The 9,978-nt window shown below is 36.4% G+C and overlaps 1 pseudogene across 1 annotated transcript; it reads right to left on the bottom strand.

Moving 5' to 3' along the window:
- Positions 1 to 698: 698 nt before the first annotated feature.
- Positions 699 to 1,610, bottom strand: LOC309964980 (olfactory receptor 5P4-like; annotated as a pseudogene). The gene has a single exon. The product of its transcript is annotated as an olfactory receptor 5P4-like (transcript).
- Positions 1,611 to 9,978: the final 8,368 nt, after the last annotated feature.

The raw sequence follows: 9,978 nt of genomic DNA, 5'->3' as shown, positions 1-9,978 counted from the left end.
AGGCTTGTCTGCAAAGGTTCAAAGACAAACCTTTGCAAGCCAACCTTTGCAAACAAACCTTTGAGTAGTAGGGAAAACTTAACGGAACTCTCAAAGGCTAAGCCTTCAGAGTTCCTTCTTTGTTATCTGGACCTAGTCTCCTGGTGGCAATACTGTGGAATTATTTTGGTCTGGCTTACATTAGGTGGGAATGAAACTTTTCTAGATCCCAGCATCACTATTTCCAAAGATAATGATAACCCTGTATAAGAGACACCAAGTTTTCCATAGAAAGTAACCTGGCCTGTCAACACCACCATCAATTGCATTTCCAATTGAGTTCATGATACCTTCTGAGATGTTAATTTACAAGGTGATATTTTTTTAAATGTATAATTTAACAGAAGAAAAAGAAAACACCCTCTAATCAGACTCCCTAAATAATGAACAGAGGAGAGGAAAAAGTGAAACTATGTTTCTCCAGGTAGCTTCATCCTGAAATATACACACCTAATTTGAACCCAGCAGATTTTTGTGAAAATGCTACACTTTGTGACTCTAGAAAATTATAAATTAAAGCTGGCATTAATCGACATTCAGGTATTTTATATTTAAGATAGTTCTTCACATAAAATAAGACTAATGGACAACATAAACGCCTATCACATATGTTCCTGAAATTATTGTTTTGTAGTTTCTGGATTCACATTGTATTCATTTCAAAATGACTGATGTATTCTAGCTATCAATTTTCTCATGGCCTCTTTCACCTCTTTGTTCCTCAGACTGTAGATCAGAGGGTTCAACATGAGGATCACCACTGTGTGGAAGACAGACACCACTTTAATATGTTCAGGTGAGTGGCTCGACTTCGGTATGATGTAAACAAACGTGACTGTCCCATAAAACAAAGTAACTGCAGTGAGGTGGGAAGTGCAAGTAGAGAAGGACTTGTGCCTTCCCTCTGTAGAGTGTATCTTCAGGATTGAGTGGAGGATGTACAGATATGAAACTCTTTTGGTGAACAGTGTGATTACAGTGATTGACCCAGCTGAGATGGCAGGAGATATTTCAGCAACATAAACATGGGTACAAGAAAGCTTCTCTAGTGGTGGCAGGTCACGGAAGAAATGGTTGATTTTATTTGGTCCACAGAAACTCAGACTCAATAAACATCCGATAAATGATGAAGCATTCACACATCCTCCCAGATAGGAAGCAATCAATAAGATGATGCAGACCCTGGGAGACATGTGTGTAGAGTAGAGAAGTGGGAAGCAGATGGCCACATAACGATCATAGGCCATGGCAGCCAACAGGAAGCACTCAGCTGTTCCAGAGATAACATCAGAGCCAAGCTAAGCTATGCAGCCAGTGACAGGATAGTAGTTCTTTCTTTTAGGGAACTCACAATCATAATAGGTGTGACTGATGGAGTACCCAAGGTCCACAGAGACCAAATGGCTGAGGAAAAGGTACATTGGGGTGTGGAGCTGAGGGCTTCTTTGGATTAACATGATTATGCTGGTATTGCCCAACATGGTAGCAACATAGATTCCAAGAAAAACCACAAAGAAGATGGAATAAAGTATAGGATTCTCTGTTAACCCTAAAATAATGAATTCTGTCATCATTGTGTGGTTTCCAAGCTCTATCTTATTTGAAATGATGCCTGTTGAAATAAAACCCAGTGGATATTAAAATGAATTGAATGATCTCATAATTAATATATTTACTTTACCAGCCAACCTATCAGAAAATCAAAACATCGACCTCACTGTTGTCTAATGCTTTCACTTTACAAAATGTTTCCAAATGTATTTACATTATGCATGATTTGAGAATATTAATGTCCATTACCTTAAGGCCAGAGATACTCACAAAGGGACCAATGACTCAGATCAGAACACAGCACTCACGTTTGTATCATTTGATCAATTCAGGTTGTTGAATGAACACTTACAGCAATTGTATTATTAATTATACTTTAGGTACTGTATAGACCTAACAAAAGAATACATTTCATAGTCATACATGAGTAAGGTATATATTAGAATATGTTGACAAAATGCCTACATGTGTATATTATACCAGCCACATGAGAGCAAAAGAGTAATATACAAATGTAAAAAATATCAAGAAGTCTTTTCACCTAACAAAAAATTAATGAGTAGTTTTAATCATAAAAATGCAAAAATTGGGGCTTCCCTGGTGGCGCAGTGGTTGAGAGTCCGCCTTCCAGTACAGGAGACACAGATTCACACCCAGGTCTGGGAAGATTCCACATGCCGTGGAGCGGCTAGGTGTGTGAGCCATGGCCGCTGAGCCTGTGCGTCCGGAGCCTGTGCTCCACAATGGGAGAGGCCACAACAGTGAGAGGCCCGCGTACCACAAAAAATAATAATAAAAAATAAAAATTTTTTCCAACAAACAAAAGCCTAGGACCAGATGGCTTCACAGGCGAATTCTATCAAACATTTAGAGAAGAGCTAACACGTATCCTTCTCAAACTCTTCCAAAATGTAGCAGAGGGAGGAACACTCCCAAACACATTCTACGAGGCCACCATCACTCTGATACCAAAACCAGACAAAGATGTCACAAAGAAAGAAAACTATAGGCCAGTATCACTGATGAACATAGATGCAACATCCCCAACAAAATACTAGCAAACAGAATCCAACAGCACATTAAAAGGATCATACACCATGATCAAGTGGAGTTTATCCCAGGAATGCAAGGATTCTTCAGTATATGTAAATCAATCAATGTAATACACTATATTAACAAATTGAAGGAGAAAAACCATACGATCATCTCAATAGATGCAGAAAAAGCTTTGGACAAAATTCCAAAAACTCTCCAGAAAGTAGGCATAGAGGGAACTTACCTCAACATAATAAAGTCCACACCTGCCAAACCTACAGCCGACATTGTTCTCAATGGTGAAAAGCTGAAACCATTTCCTCTAAGATCAGGAACAAGACTAGGTTGCCCACTCTCACCACTATGTTCAACATAGTTTTGGAAGTTTTAGCCACAGCAATCAGAGAAGAAAAAGAAATAAAAGGAATCCAAATCAGAAAAGAAGAAGTAAAGCTGTCACTGTTTGCAGATGACATGATACTATACATAGAGAATCCTAAAGATGCCACCAGAAAACTACTAGAACTAATTAATGAATTGGGTAAGGTTGCAGGATACAAAATTAATGCACAGAAATCTCTGGCATTCCTATACACTAACTATGAAACATCAGAAAGAGAAATTAAGGAAACACTCCCATTGACGATTGCAACAAAAGGAATAAAATACCAGGAATAAACCTACGTAAGGAGACAAAAGACCTGTATGCAGAACAATATAAGACACTGATGAAAGAAATTAAAGATGATAGGACAGATGGAGAGATATACCATGTTCTTGGATTGGAAGAATCAACATTGTGAAAATGATTCTACTACCCATAGCAATCTACAGATTCAATGCAATCCCTTTCAAACTACCAGTGGCATTTTTCACATAACTAGTACAAAAAAATTCACATTTTGTATGGAAACACAAAAGACCCCGAATAGCCAAAGCAATCTTGAGAAAGAAAAGCGGAGCTGGAGGAATCAGGCTCCCTGACTTCAGACTATACTACAAAGCTACAGTAATCAAGACAGTATCATACTGGCACAAAAACAGAAATATAGATCAATGGGACAGGATAGAAAGCCCAGAGATAAACCCACACACATATGGTCACCTTATTTTTGATAAAGGAGGCAAGAATATACAATGGAGAAAAGACAGCCTCTTCAGTAAGTGGTGCTGGGAAAACTGGACAGCTAACATGAAAGAAATTAGAACACTCCCTAGCATACACAAAAATAAACTCAAAATGGATTAAAGACCTAAATGTAAGGCCAGACACTATAAAACTCTTAGAGGAAAACATAGGAAGAACAGTCTATGACATATATCACAGCAAGATCATTTTTGACCCACCTCCTAGAGAAATGGAAATAAAAACAGAAACAAATGGGACCTAATGTAACTTAAAACCTTTTGCACAGTGATGGAAAACAAAAACAAGATGAAAAGACAGCCCTCAGAACGGGAGAAAATATCTGCAAATGAAGCAACTGACAAAGGATTAATCTCCAAAATTTACAAGCAGCTCATGCAACTCAATATCAAAAAAACAAACAACCCAATCCAAAAGTTGGAGGAAGATCTAAATAGACATTTCTCCAAAGAAGGCATACGGATTTCCAACAAACACATGAAAGGATGCTCAACATCACTAATCAGACCCATTAGTGAAATGGTCTCTAAACCCCATTAAAGAAATGCAAATCAAAACTACAATGAGATATCACCTCACACCTGTCAGAATAGCCATTATCAAAAAATGTACAAACAATATATGCTGAAGAGGGTGTGGAGAAAAAGGTACCCTCTAGCACTGTTGGTGGGAATGTAAATTGATACAGCCACTATGGAGAACAGTATGGAGGTTCCTTAAACAACTAAAAATAGAACTGTTATATGGCCCAGCAGTCCCACTACTGGGCATATACCCTGAGAAAACCATAATTCAAAAAGAGTCGTGTACCACAATGTTCATTGCAGCTCTGTTTACAATAGCCAGGACATGGAAGCAACCTAAGTGTCCATCGACAAATGAATGGATAAAGAAGTTATAGCTCATATATACAATGGAATATTACTCAGCCATAAAAAGAAACGAAATTGAGTTATTTGTAGTGAGGTGGATGGACATAGAGTCTGTCATACAGAGTGAAGTAAGTCAGAAAGAGAAAAACAAATAACCGTATGCAAATACATACATATGGAATCTAAATATATATATATATATGTATATAGTTCTAAAGAACCTAGGGGCAGGACAGAAATAAAGATGCAGATGTAGAGAATGGACTTGAGAACACGGGGAGGGGGTAGGGTAAGGTGAGACTAAGTGAGAGAGTAGCATGGACATATATACACTATGAAATGTAAAGTTGATAGCTGGTGGGAAGTAGCCACGTAGCACAGGGAGATCAGCTCAGTACTTTGTGAACACCTAGAGGGGTGGGATAGGGAGGGAGACGCAAGAGGGAGGAGATATGGTGATATATTTATATGTACAGCTGATTCACTTTGTTATAAAGCAGAAACTAACACACCATTGTAAAGCAATTATACTCCAATAAAGATGTTAAAAAAAAAAAAAGGTGAATCAGCACTCTAGCATTTACTAGTTGTGTAGCCTTGGGAAAGTCCATGAAAGTCTATTTGAATCTTATATTCCATAATTGAAAATATGGATAAAAACATATTTATCCAAACATAAACAAAGATTGGGATTTTCTTGAATATCTAGTGGAATGATATTCTATGGGATTATTTAGATTGTAATATGTACGTTACTTCACAATGATGCTAGAAATATTAGTTGATCATCTTTGGAGGATGCCAGGAAATGAACTCATTATTTTTCAAAATGATTCATAGAGAAAAAAGAAAACCAAGGATTTGTTTTCAAATATCAAATATACTCTAAGGTGCTTATATAACTGATGAAAGGAAAACCTTTATAAAATAGTTCTAGTTGATAAACACAGGAGTGATAAAATTACAATATCATCATTTTTTAACCACTAATGAAATAATGGATCTAGGCAATGATTTTCAAGGGCTGTTTAAAGTCATTAAATGAAAAAAATATGAAGGACTTTATACTGAATTAATCTGAACCTACTTACTAATTTTAAAATCATAGAAAAGACAGCCAGATATTATGTGCCTCATGATATGATGCAATAGGAAATATACAGCCCTACTATAAAATTTCTTGCCAAAAATCTAACCTCAATCTAATTAAGACTATCTAGATGTACCTGTCAGTTCACAGTTCACACAGAGGTCATAAAGGCAATAGCTATGTAATCTGCGAAGCACATAATGTAGAAAATTCTATAGGACTAAATAACCAATTTCTTCAACAAAAATAATTGCAAAAACAAGAGAGAAGGAAGCTATAGCTTAACAATTAGATACAGCAACTGAATGAAATGGGTAGACCTTTAGATTTTAACTCACTGCAGTTGTAAAAAATATATATATTGTAAGACAATTGGAAAAATTCAAACACCAAATATTTGATATTAAAGAATTATCATTTTTTTGATGTACTAATGCTATTGTGGTTATGTTTTTAATGAGTCCTTATATATAAGAGATATATACTGGGCTTCCCTGGTGGCGCAGTGGTTGAGAACCCGCCTGCCGATACAGGGGACGCGGGTTCGTGCCCCGGTCTGGGAAGATCCCACATGCCACGGAGCAGCTGGGCCCGTGAGCCATGGCTGCTGAGCCTGCGCGTCCAGAGCCTGTGCTCCACAACGGGAGAGGCCACAACAGTGAGAGGCCTGCGTACTGCAAAAAAAAAAAAAAAGAGAGAGATATACTGAATTGTTTATAGATGAAATAAAATAATGCCTGGGATTTGTTTCAAAAGAAGGTTATAGATGGAAAATGCTAAAGACACAACCAAAATACTACTAGATCTCATCAATGAATTTGGTAAAGTTGCCGGACACAAAATCAGTATACAGAAATCTGTTTCATTTCTATATGCTAACAATGAACTATTAGAAAGAGAAATTAAGAGAACATTCCCATTTACCATTGCATCAAAAAGAATAAAATAAAACTAGAAAGAAATCTAATTAAGGAGTTAAAAGACCTGTACTCTAAAAACTATAATACACTGACCAAGAAACTGAAGACAATACAGATGGAAGATACAACTTGTTCATGGACCGGAATAATTATTATTTTTAAAATGATCATACTACCAAGGTAATATACAGATTGAATGCAATCCCTATAAACATGGCATTTTTCACAGAACTATTTAGGGAAAAAATAGTTCTAAAATTTGTATGGAAATACAAAACCCCCAAATAGCCAAAACAATGTTTAGAAAGAACAACAAAGCTGGAGGTATCAATGCTCCTTGATTTCAAACTGTACTACAAAGCTACAGTCATCAAAACAGTATGGTGCTGGCACCAAAACACACACATAGATCAATGGAACAGAATAGAGAGCCCAGAAATATGGCCACTTATGGTCAATTAATCTACAACAAAGGAGGCAATACTATATACAGGGAAGAGACAGTCTCTTCAATAAATGATGCTGGAAAAACTGGACAGCTGCATGTAAAAGAATGAAATTAGAACATTTTCTCACACTATATACAAAAATAAACTCAAATGGACTAAAGACCTAAATGTAAGACTAAAAAAACATAAAACTGCTAGAGGAAAACATAGGCAGAACACTCTTTTACATATATTGTAGTAATATTTTTTGGATCTGTCTCCTAAGGCAAAGGAAACAAAGCAAAAATAAACAAAGGGGACCTAAGTAAACCAAAAAGCTTTTGAACTGCAAAGGAAACCATCGAAGTTGTGGAATATATATATATATACATATACATATAATGGAACATTACTCAGCCATAAAAAGAATGAAATTTTGCCATTTGCAACAGCATGAATGGACTTGGAGGATACTATGTTTAGTGAAATACGTCAGACAGAGAAAGACAAATACTTTGTGTTATCACCTATATGTGGAACCTAAAAAATAAGATGAATATAACAAAACAGAAACAGACTCACAGATACGGAGAAGAAACTAGTGGTTACGAGTGAGGAGATGGAAAAGGGTAGAGGCAGGATAAGAGTAGGGGATTAAGGGGTACAAACTACTATGTATAAAATAAATGAGCTGGAAGGATATATTGTACAGCACAAAGAATATAGCCAATATTTTATAACAACTTTAAATGGAGTATAATCTATAAAAACTTTGAATCACTATGTTGTACGTCTGAAACTAATGTAATATTGTAAGTTAACTATACTTCAAAGATATGTATAAGATTATAGAGTTGTGAGAAAGTTGTAAAAGAAATAAAATGGGCCAAATGTGGGTTGTTGTTGAAGCAGAGTGATAGGTACATGGAGGTTAATTATACTATTCTCTCTACTTTTTAGAGATTTTAAGTTTTCCATCACAAAAAGGTGAAAGGATAACCAACCAAGTAGAAATATGAGCAAAGGATACAAAACTGCAATACATGGAAAAATAAACACTAATTACTATTAAATACATTTGATGTCACCGATAATTAGGCAAACTAAAAATTAACAACTGTGGCTTATTTGTGCACATAATGAGAAATTTGATGCAGCAGCTCCACAAAATATTAGGTTCCTAGACTTCTATCTTCCCACTCAGCCATCTTTACCTTATGCTTCTTGCTTTGGGGCTACAGAATGGTTGCTCCAGCTTTAACCATTTTGTTCATTTTTCAGGAAGGAGGAAGGGGAAAAGTCCAGAGCCAAAATGTTTATGTCAGCTGAGTCCATCTAACCTTTTTATAGAACATTCCATGAACCCTAAATCAACAACAAGAACTGAGTAACAAGGCCTCATCATATGCAAGGGAAGCTGGAAAATGTGTTTTGTTTTGTTTTTAAATTGGGCACTTTGAAGAACCCAACAAAATCAGGGTTGTTTCCAAGAAAAAAAAGGGAGACTGTATATTGGGTAGACAACTAGATACCTTCACCATATAATCTCAAATTAGTCATTACTATTGTTACTTTATGCTTGATTAGATTCACATACAGTTTACCCATTTTTTCTTTATTCATCATTTCCTCTTATATCCCTCTCCTTCCTCCTGGACTTAATTTCTGTCTTCTGATGTACTTTCTGCATTAGTGGCTCTCTTAGCAATGGTATGCTGTTAGTAAATCCTTTCAAGTGTTTTTTTTTTCCTAAAAATATCTTTATTTCACTCTTATTCTTAGATGATCACTTAGCTGGGCATAAAATTCTAAGTTGATAGTTATTTTTGCTCAGCACTTTGAAGATATTATTTTCTTACTGAATATTTGTGGATAAATCCTCAATTGGTGTTTGCGTGTCCTTCTTTTCATAAGGTTGTAGTCTTGACTGTTCCCTAAATTTGCAGTTCTCACCAAATTTTAGGTTTTAAAACTTATTTGTTTTGCATGTATATTAGTTGTATGTGTTATGTTTTTATAGATTTATTTTGTAAAAGGGCAAAATTTGCTACAAGAAAGGGATTTCTGGTTTGACAATGGCTGTTTTGGGCAGGTAATTTGTAAAAGGTGACAGAAAAAACCTCACATTCCGGTGTGCTCACACATGGCAATGGCCAATCCACAAGTGTTTCTTACACACTGACCACGTCCCCAAAACTCAGCCAAGGAAAAGGAAGATGAATATAATCAGAGCCACTTCCCCCATGCCACATCATCTACCAGGTTTAGAAGCAAAAGTGATTTAGGTTTTGCCTTCCAGAAACACCAAAAAATGGTGAAAGAATGTAGATTCAGAAATGCCTCAATGGACAGTATCCTAAATTGAGTTCCCGACTGTGCTACCAAATTATCTTCCCTCTAACACCTGGCTGTAACCATCCATTTACATTTGGAAAACAAGAGAAAGATAAATGTTTTAGCATATTCTGATGGGATGTTTGCAAGCATGTAGGAAAGCCTATGCTTGCCAACAGGGACAACTTTGATATTCAATCCTCTTGTAGAAAGTGGAAACCTGTCGTAAGAAGCAAGTAATGTTTGCAAATGGAAGCCTTCGGCACCAACCACTTGGCTAGCCAGATAGACTCTGGGGGAAGCCATGAATGGATGTGGGTGTAATGGGACATGTACTATTGCTTGAGCAAGACTATGCTTCTGTGGTTGACTCCCCACATCTTGCAGAGATCTTTGCAAGAAACCACATTCAGAAACATGATACGGACATGGTTGAATGCCTCGTGTCTTGGTTAATGAGTAACTTTGTTTTAAGTTGGTATATTGCTGCTCTCACAAGGCTTTCTGTTTTGGTTCTCTTTAGTCTCTCTAAAATTCCAGGGGAAAACTCTTGAGTTTCAAA

This window comes from Leucopleurus acutus (genome assembly GCF_964270905.1).
Source record: "Leucopleurus acutus genome assembly, chromosome: 8".
NCBI lineage: Eukaryota > Metazoa > Chordata > Mammalia > Artiodactyla > Delphinidae > Leucopleurus > Leucopleurus acutus.
This window is presented reverse-complemented; position numbering and strand designations above follow the sequence as displayed.